The following is a 10,209-nucleotide window of genomic DNA, read 5'->3' as shown; positions in this document are numbered from 1 at the left end:
TGATCTAGGTGATCGTGGAATTACAAATATAATATCAGGAGGAGCCATATTGGAAAAGGGAATGTGACATTTCATAGCTAAGTGATCACTGCATTTACACTGATTACTACAGTGATCATTTAGCTAGAATACATAAACCAATATATATTTTTTTAAAGATATACTAGTTTATTTTTCGAAAAATAGATTTTGGGGGTCTCTAGGCAATTTTGATCTGTATTTATGAGCCCCTAAAGACCCCCACATTACTTTTTACAAGACTTATATAGTTGGAAAGGTAAGGCAATTACCTTTCCAATGGTGGGTCTTGAGGGTCTGTAGCTGCTTAGATGCCTGAGATACAGGCTTCTAAGCAGCATGCCCCAATCTCCCTATAACTGTCAGTTTTCAATAAAGGTGCGCAGTGACGTCATCACATCATTGTGCGTGATGTCACCACATCAAACGTGAAGCCCCGGCGATGCCTGTCACTATACAAGCCAGATCGCTGGGGTGGGAGCGGGTGGGAGCCCCCAGATTGCCCTCAAGTTGGGTGAGTGCTAGCAACAGCTAAGAGCCGTCGTTAGCACTCAAGGGGTTAATTAATTAAATTATTTTCACATTTAAAAGCATATTTCAAACTCTGCCACAACATTTCAGATATACTTTATTCCATAGCATTCTAATAGATTTCATAGCATTAATTCTCACGGTAAACCAAAAAAATTATCTAATCACAATATCATTAACAAGTATTTGTGTTTCATTACACGACAAACAAGGAAATAGCTTCAGATTTATGGAAAAATATTATTGAATTATGTTTGGGTAATTAAAAAGACAACAGACGTGTAATAAATTCATGTAAAGAATATAAATGTAGCCATATAAAATATATCCATCACTTTTTCTTTATTTTTCAGTATAATTCATCATTTTTTAAACATCTCAGAATTCTACAGGAATTCAAATAAATACTCGGACCCTGGGAACAGGAATTCAAATAAATACTTTGAGAATGAACAACATATGTAAAACATATGTGTATACAACATATTATTGTATACATTAAAATATCCATAATTCTGCAGCATTATAAAAAAAAGGGTAATATGAAATCAAATTGCAAAGGACACAGTTTATTTTCGCATTTAAAAGCATATTTTCCACTCTGCCATGACAATACAAAAATACTTTATCCCCAGTCATTCTAATAGATTTCCTAGCATTATTTCTCACAGTGAACCAAGAAACTCTATAATCACAATATCACCAACAAGTATTTGGGTTTCATAACAAAGACAAACAAGGAAATCGCTTCAGATTTTTGGAAAATTCATGTTTAATTATTTCTGAGTGATTAAAAAGACAGCAGACGTGTAAATAACTTCATGTAGTGAATATACATTTGGCCATAAAATATATCCATCAAATTCTCTTTATTTTTCAGTATACGTTTCAGTATATTTTATCATTTTTGAACATCTCAGGATTAATATGTCCAACCCTGGGAACAGAAATTCAAATAAATACTTTGATAATGAATGAAATCATATGTAAAACATGCGTGTACAACTCATAATTGTATACATTAAAATATTCATAATTCTGCAGCATTATAAAAAAAACAAACGTGTAATATGAAATCAAATTGCAGAGAAAACAGTTTAGAGCAATTTTAGTAGTAAGCAACAGACAACCCTGGAACTGAAATCATGATGAAATAATTCTTTATTTGCCCTGATGCATGTACTCAGTATTTCTCATAGAAACAGATGTCTCACAAACGTTTTCACAAGTCATCCAAAGCTGTTACATCATGGTTTTAAAACTTAAGATTATACAACATGAATATGGTTTAGTTGAGCATATTGTAAGATTTCCAGAATTAAAAGCGCAAACACATTTTAGCTCTTATTTCTTGCTCAGTATACTCCTACATGGGCATGCGTTTACATTTTTGCCAATAATCGGCAGTTGTAAAGTTTTGACTAAGCAAGACACAATTGTTTTTGTATAGTCTGTAAGTAGTGGGGGGTACTGAGTTTTTACTTATGTATATTATATTAATATACATATACCTGATACCCTGTACAGCTAACGTGATCTAAAGAAACGAGAAACCAGAAATTACAACATCGAGAAATGGCATTTACCAAACACACAATTAAGATCTTTCATGTTATTTCATACTTGCATTTTAGAGATGGTAAAGTATAGTATTTTTGTCCTTAGAACAAGGTTACTCTCTGGAGTAAAAGGGACAGTCTAGTCAAGATTAAACTTTCATGATTTCAATAGGGCATGTGATTTTAAACAACTTTCCATTTTACTTTTATCATCAAATTTGCTTTGCTCTCTTGGTATTCTTTGTGGAAATTAACCTAGGTAGGTTGAACTGCCTCTTATCTCAGTGGATTTTGACAGTTTTTCACAGTTAGACACTGCTAGTTCATGTGTGTCATATAGATAACATTGTGCTCACTCCTGTGGAGTTATTTAATGAGTCAGCACTGATTGGCTAAAATGCAAGTCTGTCAAAAGACCTGAGATAAGGGGGCAGTCTGCAGAGGGTTAGATACAAGGTAATCACAGAGGCAAAAAAATGTATTAATATAATAGTGTTGGTTATGCAAAACTGGGGAATGAGTAATAAAGGGATGATCTATATTTTTAAACAATAAAAATTCTGGTGTAGACTGCCCCTTTAAATATTTGTCATTCAGTCTTGCCTGTGTAACCGCTATCTTCTAACAGCTATAGAAATGCGGAGAAGAGAAACCCCCGCCTGTACTATGAGAGTGAGGATTGATAGTAAATAATAACCATGGATGAGATTTTTTAAGTCAATGTAAATTGCTGAGGGACATTAAAAGGACAGTCTACACCAGAATTTTTATTATTTAAAAAGATAGATAATCCCTTTATTACCCATTCTACAGTTTTGCATAACCAACACAGTTATATTAATATATGTTTTACCTCTGTGATTGCCTTGTATCTAAGACTCTGCAGACTGCCCCCCTATCTCAGTGCTTTTGACAAACATGCAGTTTAGCCAATCAGTGCAGACTCCTAAATAACTCCACTGGAATGAGTACAATGTTATCTATATGACACACATGAACTAGTACAGTCTAAATGTGAAAAACTTTAAAAATGCTCGGAGCTAGGAGGCGGTTTTCAACGGTTTAGAAATCAGTTTAAGCCTTCCTAGCAAATTTGATGATAAAAGTAAATTGGAAAGTTGTTTAAAATTGCATGCCCTGTCTGAATCACGAAAGTTTAATTTTGACTAGACTGTCCCTTTAAGTCTTAAACAGGAAAAGTTAATGCTTTACAGAAGACAATAATTCATTATCAGCAAAAATGTTAACACGTCCATAGTTACAATGGAAATATAACTGACAAACTTTTAATATAAGAGAATAAATAATGAGAAAAAATGTTTTCAATGGCTGGACACTTTTACAGTATGCTTATTGTTAATTAATATTGGCAGGACTATTACTGGAAAAGTACAAAAAGTATAAGCTTATCTGTAACTTGGGGTACAGATTTGTAAATCAGCCAAATTGTGCTCCCACTGATTTCAAATTATTTTAAAATGAAACCATTTTTACACAAAATTAAAACATAAACTTGTTACTCAAAGTTCTGCTTTTTTTAATTGGAAATGAATGGAAAATGAATCATCATATATTTCTACTAGTAATATATAGATATAATGCTGTCAAATATATTCAGTTATTGTTGTTATAATACTTAAAATATTCAAGTTAACAGTAAGGAAAATCATCCCAGACAAGACAACAAGAGTCATTTTTTACCTGTGTTTCTGTCTGGTAAAATACAGCAATGCTTCTGCAGAATTCCAGGCAACACCTTTATGGAACAAGCACAAGACATAAAACATAATAAAAAAACTGATAGCACATTTGTCACATGCATTTTCATTTGTTAGTTCACACAAATAATACATTGATTTTTTTTTTTTTTTAAAAAGTTCTTTAAATTGAATACTTAATTATTCAACATACACCAAGGCCTCTAGTTATCAAGGTCTGTCGGACCTGATCCGACACTGCGGATCAGGTCCGACAGACCTCGCTGAATGTGGAGAGCAATACGCTCTCCGTATACAGCATTGCACCAGCAGCTCACAAGAGCTGCTGGTGCAACGCCGCCCCCTGCAGACTCGTGGCCAATGGGCCGCCAGCAGGGGGTTGTCAATCAACCCGATTGTACTCGATCGGGTTGATTTCCGGCGATGTCTGTCCGCCTGCTCAGAGCAGGCAGACAGGGTTATGGAGCAGCGGTCTTTGTGACCGCTGCTTCATAACTGCTGTTTCTGGCGAGCCTGAAGACTCGCCAGAAACACGGGCCTTCAAGCTCCTTATGGAGCTTGATAACTAGAGGCCATAATGTTCTCAGTTCTCTATAATGAGTATCAGACATTTTTTCTTTACTAGATCATTTTTTAAATGTATTATTTTTGGTCTGCAACGCATCAGCCTATTTGAGGAACTGTGTCCTAGATTATTGCAGTAAAGGAGATTTAGAGATAGACCATAGATCCTAATTAACATTCCACACATTTATATACCATAGGAAGTCAGACAAGAGCTTAAATCACATTCGTAGCAGATATTTATTAACATATTGTAGTCAGTTTTTTTTTAACAATCTATAAAAAATAAACCCAAACATTATAGTTAAATAATTATTGATATTCAGTACCTTAGTGCAACATTAATATTTGTGAAACAGTTATGAATAAATAAATAGCAAAACATTTACACACACACACATATATATATATGTATATATATATATAACTCAGAGTATTATTTTCTGTAGAAAGTCTGCAATGTAGAAATAAAAATCCCATCTTTTCTTGTTTAGAATAGCTTAAATAGGTAAATGAAGTAGTAATTACCCACCATACACTACATAGACTATAAGAAATGTATATTTTTCCGAAATGAGTTATCCATTTGTACGGCATAGAGGTGTAATCTTCAACTCATAATCAACTGATAGTTTTCATAAAAGGCTATATAATTACATGTGCCTAAACTGTTTCTCCACCTTCTAAAGGGATAGCAAAACTGTATTCCTGTTTATGTCAAACCACAGAAAACCAGTGAGAATAAAATATCTATTCCTTCTGTCTATAATGCCCTCACATATCTGTTTTCACATGCACATAGGGAGATGGTAAAAAAGCAAACATTAAGGGCTAGATTACAAGTGGAGTGCTAAATTATTGAGCTCCCGCAAATTGGCAAATTTGCCAATTTGAGGGAGCTGAGCTCAATAATTAACCAGCCATTAAAAGTGCAATTAGCGCTCCAAAAATTAACCAGAGATTAGATCTCTGGTTAATTTTCTTAAAGTGCCCCAAATGCCCTCAAAATAAACGGCATTGTAGTTTTTTTTAATTAAAAATAGAATATAGCATTTTATTTTATTTAAAAAAAAAACTGTACTAGCAGTTTTTGGGCTTTAAAGTTGGTGGGAGTGGTGTGCCTTTACATTGCTGTCTATGGGAACTGTGTGTTCCCATAGAACACAATGAAAATATATATGTATATTGTTATATACATATATATGTATTTGTTCATATGTGTATATACTCATATTAACACATAAATATATATGTATATATTCATAGACATATATATTTAAAAATGTTGTCCATCGCTGTGCTACAAACCTCCTTAGCTTCACAAGGTCCTGATGTCATCTGTGACAGCATCAGAATGAGAATGAAAATTATACATTCTTTGTGAGTAGGGAGGATGCCATTTATCTATTATAGTGTCAGGGGTTCTGCTTGAAAATAGCTATTCTGCTCTGGACACAACAGACCCCAACATCTCAGCCGCCGACAGGAGGGTCTACAGGGACCAGATAGGTATTTATAAATAGCATGTTACGCTTACATTGCTGCTGAATGTAAGTGGAGTAACCCTGCTAATGGTATACTAGAATTCCAACTTATGTTAACTTCTATAAAATTATTTAAAGTACAACTCAAAAGTGTGGTGATGTATCATAATGAGAGTCAGGCAGATAGTGACTAGGGTCACCTCTCTCAAATCAATCGGTTTAAATAAGCTAGGGGCTAGACCTCCTTTGTATTAAAAATATATAACATGAGACTGAGAATCAGAGATTGTAGTCGTAATGTGAGCATAATATACTTGAAACAGTAACGAGCAAAAGGAGCATATTTGCAAAATAATTTGTCACGCTATAAACCTAAACAAACAAGGACTATTCTAAAACTCTAGCCGACTCCCAATCTCAGTGCAAGGAAAACATTGTGGCTGAATTAAATGGATGACTGCAAGAGTCTGAAATATGTTCAGCAAGGTACCCTCAGTGGGTTGTGCGCCCTGGCTGAGCTTCATGTCGGTAGTGATTTTTTCGGCCAAGTCGTAGCAATCTGGGGAATTAGTGGTTGTGATCCACGAGTGTGGTCTCTTTTCCAAGTATCAGCTATGAGGTTGGCTGTCTCGTGTTTTTCTCCAGCCGATATGCCGCTTGCACTGTATGATTCAATTAAGTGACCGCCTGGAAGAAACTCACGGTGTGCCCATCGTAAACACTCTCTGAATCTATCCTTTTCCACCAGAAAACCATACTGAGAGCTGCTGAGCGTAACTAAGGCATTAAGACTGAGTACCTTGGGTTCACATGCAGCAGGTGAGTGGTGAGGTATTGGGAGTGCTGCTAGAGGCTCTGGCTGTTTAGATGAGGGATTTACTACTACTACTATTAAAAGTTAATTTTTATTACTTTAGGTCCCCCCTTTTCTTCTCACCCCCTCGCCTTCTTCGTTTGGTAAAATCCTCATCTGTTGATATAACAAGTGTTTAGGTGAGGGACCAGCAACTGCTTCTCAGGGGTTCCTTCCCTCTGTAAATACTACATGGAGTTTGAGCTAGTGATCATCTAGTGATGCCTCCATTTTCTTCAGGAGTAATATAGCTGCCGCTTCCATTCTAAATGTGACTTTTATGTGACGCATCAAACAGCATCTTAAAGAGAATTTTCCAGGAGTTCCCTTTTTCTAGGCATACTTATATCTCACCTCCACAAGTCCCACTATAGTGTTAGTACATACTGTGGTTACGATAGCTGTCTCAAGGCTGCCACCGTATTTTACTAACCGCCTGAGTTAGGGCTCTAGATAGTGCATTCACCTTGAAATGAAGTCTATCTCGGGAGATATGTTTCCCTCTGAAGGATCACTTAAGAAGGATCTTGGATTATTATTAGTTCCTTAGATAATCAATGGGTTATCATTAGAGTAATAGGAGCCTCTGTTTTTGCGATTCCTCATGGCCGCAGGCTGGACATGCCCCCAAGTAAATACAATTTTATTAAGAACTTGCTGATTGCTGACCAGACAGACAGTGTTTTTGGGTTATCAATCTTGCCAGTTTTTTACAAATGTAAAAACACATTACGACGCAGATCTCACTTCTAATATGGGGCAGTGACACCTTGAATAAATTAACCAGAGCCCCCAAAAACCAGAACACCTATACTTCATTTAGTATGAATTAAGGTAAAATGAATACTAAGGACCAAAGCTTCGTTCTTGACATGATTATAAGAAACAAAATGAAACAAACCCTCATGCTGCTAGCATATCCAGTGAAGTCTTATAAAGGTATACCTGAGAATCGTGTGAAGTTCTTTCAGAGGGTTAATGAGACTTCATGCTTGATACACATGATGTCTGAAATAGACTAACATGAAAGCTACATCTAATATACCAATCACATGTAAGGTTTTAAAATTAAAGGAACAGTCAAGTCAAAATTAAACTTTCATGATTCAAATAGGGCATGCAATTAAAAAAAAATTCCAATTAACATTCATCATCAAATTTGCTTCACTCTCTTGGTATACTTTGTGGAAAGTTAAACCTAGGTAGGCTCATATGCTAATTTCTAAGCTGTTGAACTGCCTCTTATCTCAGTGCATTTTCACAGTTAAACACTGCTAGTTCATGTGTGTCATATAGGTAACATTGTGCTCACTCCTGTGCTCACTGGTTGGCTAGAACGCAAGTCTGTCAAAAGAACTGACATAAGGGGCCATCTGCAGTGGCTTACATACAAGGTAATCACAGAGGTAAAAAGTGTATTTATATATTAGTGTTGGTTATGCAAAACTGGGGAATGTGTAATAAAGGGATTATTTAGCTTTTTAAACAATAAAAAAATGGCGGACTGTCCCTTTAAGTAGAATCTGTCATCTCTTATTACTGTCATGTTGGAGGGAGGCAATCATTAGAAAAATAAACATATTTACCGTAAAAATTGCAAGAGTGAGAAAAATAAACAGTTAACTCATACATTTGTTTAATAAATCAATAATAGCATTAGTGGGTTCCAAATACCCAATCACTCTATCCATGAAAAGTTAGAAGTCATTATAAGATCTCTATTAATATCCTTCTCCAAATGTGATCCTAATTATGTGTAAAGAGTACTCCTCATTTCTGGGTAGACAAAAAAAGGGATATAAAACAGTCTGTTTATATTGTTGAAATAAAAAAATCAAGACTAAACAGTGGCTTAAGCTTATTATAAATAATTTAAATACTTATTATTCATCATTTTAAATTGATTTTATCTTTTAATTATCTTTTTAAACTTCATTTGGAGGAGACTGGGGCCTCTGTAGAAAGGCATTTATAACGTGATGTCATAAAACTTCTAGAGTAACATGAGCTGGTTTTCTATTAAGTTAATACTAGATAAACAGAGAGTTAGGTTTGCCCATGCTCAGAACAGGCAACATGTAACCTAAGTTTCAAACATGTCTGCTCCCTTATCTAGCTGCAGGTAGTGGCCTCATTTTAAAAGTTTTTACTAAAAGAGCACTGTTTCATTACCCTTTAAAGGGACAGTAAACATTATAATTAAAATTGTCTCCAGTATTCCAATACGTTAATATATCATCAGGGTGTGGACACTATTAATGCAGAATAAAAATGTGTTTGCTTCAATTATTTTTCAATGGTCAACCTTCACCCAGAACTTTCCTTATTTGGGAGAGGCAATCTGGACTCAAGTCTTGAGAAGAAAGAGCTTGGAATTATCATTGTGGTAACAAAATCTCTAATGTTTGCTAGGGAGGAATTGTGAATCCTACCATGCGCTCCTACATTTATATAGACTGGAAAATCCACAACTTCCAGAATTAAATTTCAGGATAATGGGGCAGAATAAATATTGTAAATATATTGCAAAGTTGTTTTACCGAGTATTATTAAAGGGACATGAAACCTACATTTTAAAAAATGTACTTCTTTTATCAAATTTGCTTCATTACATTCTCATGTTATTCTTTGTTACCCTTTATGACCGTGCGATGTACAGGGTGCAATGGTTGTTAATGGGTTAAAATGTTTCACATTGTTTAGCTGAAAGCAAAAAAAAATGAACAGGGATTTTGTTTCAGTCAACATTTACAACTTTTAAGTTGAAGGTACAACGAATCAAAAGTTCAAAAGATATATAATTAGCAGTAACTATTAACCCCTTCCTGCTCAGACTTATTTGTCTACAACTGAACAAAGTTCCAATGTAAACAAATAAGTTAAAAAGTGAAATCACACGATCAAGTGATTTCAATGATGGGATTGTGTCTGGGGGGAATGCCTATGACACTAGGCACGCCCTCCAGCCCACAATCCCATTCAGGAAGCGGCTTTGGCTTCAAAATATGAGGACGTTCTATGCTGTCCTAAGGGCGTTAAAGCTCAGTGCAGTTAGGATGGCATAGAACGTCCTAAGTGCAGAAAGGGGTTAAAAGGACATCTACATGTTTATCACTGACATGTGATTGATGCAGCACATATGTTGTGCTGGATTCAGGTTTTCTTTATTCACTTTAAAACAAAAGCTACAATAGCATTGACCCTCAGATGTACTCTCTTTGTTGCCTAATGCTATTTTTTAACTTAAAGGGGACATTGTACACTAGATTTTTCTTTGCATAAATATTTTGCTTATTTTTTTAATAAAATTGTGCTGATTTTTAGACTCCCAACCAAGCTCCAAAGTTTTATATGTATATGGATGTCTACAGACTCTTGTTTGTGTAATGGGTCTTTTCATATGCAGGGCATGGGGAGGGGGAAGTCTCTGCCTTTCATGCTTTCCCAGCCTATTTCACTGGATGTTCCAGCCTAACCTCATC

General features: G+C 35.2%; 1 long non-coding RNA gene across 1 annotated transcript in view; it reads right to left on the bottom strand.

Moving 5' to 3' along the window:
• Positions 1-1,297: 1,297 nt before the first annotated feature.
• LOC128656447 (uncharacterized) overlaps positions 1,298-10,209 on the bottom strand; it is a 78,373-nt gene continuing 69,461 nt past the window's right edge. Inside the window, exons 2-3 of the long non-coding RNA XR_008402006.1 lie at positions 3,810-3,864; positions 1,298-1,486 (exon numbers count right to left, since the gene is read on the bottom strand). This is a non-coding gene — a long non-coding RNA (uncharacterized LOC128656447). The remainder of the gene's footprint in view (positions 1,487-3,809; positions 3,865-10,209) is intronic.

The sequence above is a fragment of the Bombina bombina genome, chromosome 4 (assembly GCF_027579735.1).
Source record: "Bombina bombina isolate aBomBom1 chromosome 4, aBomBom1.pri, whole genome shotgun sequence".
Classification (NCBI taxonomy): Eukaryota; Metazoa; Chordata; class Amphibia; order Anura; family Bombinatoridae; genus Bombina; species Bombina bombina.
This window is presented reverse-complemented; position numbering and strand designations above follow the sequence as displayed.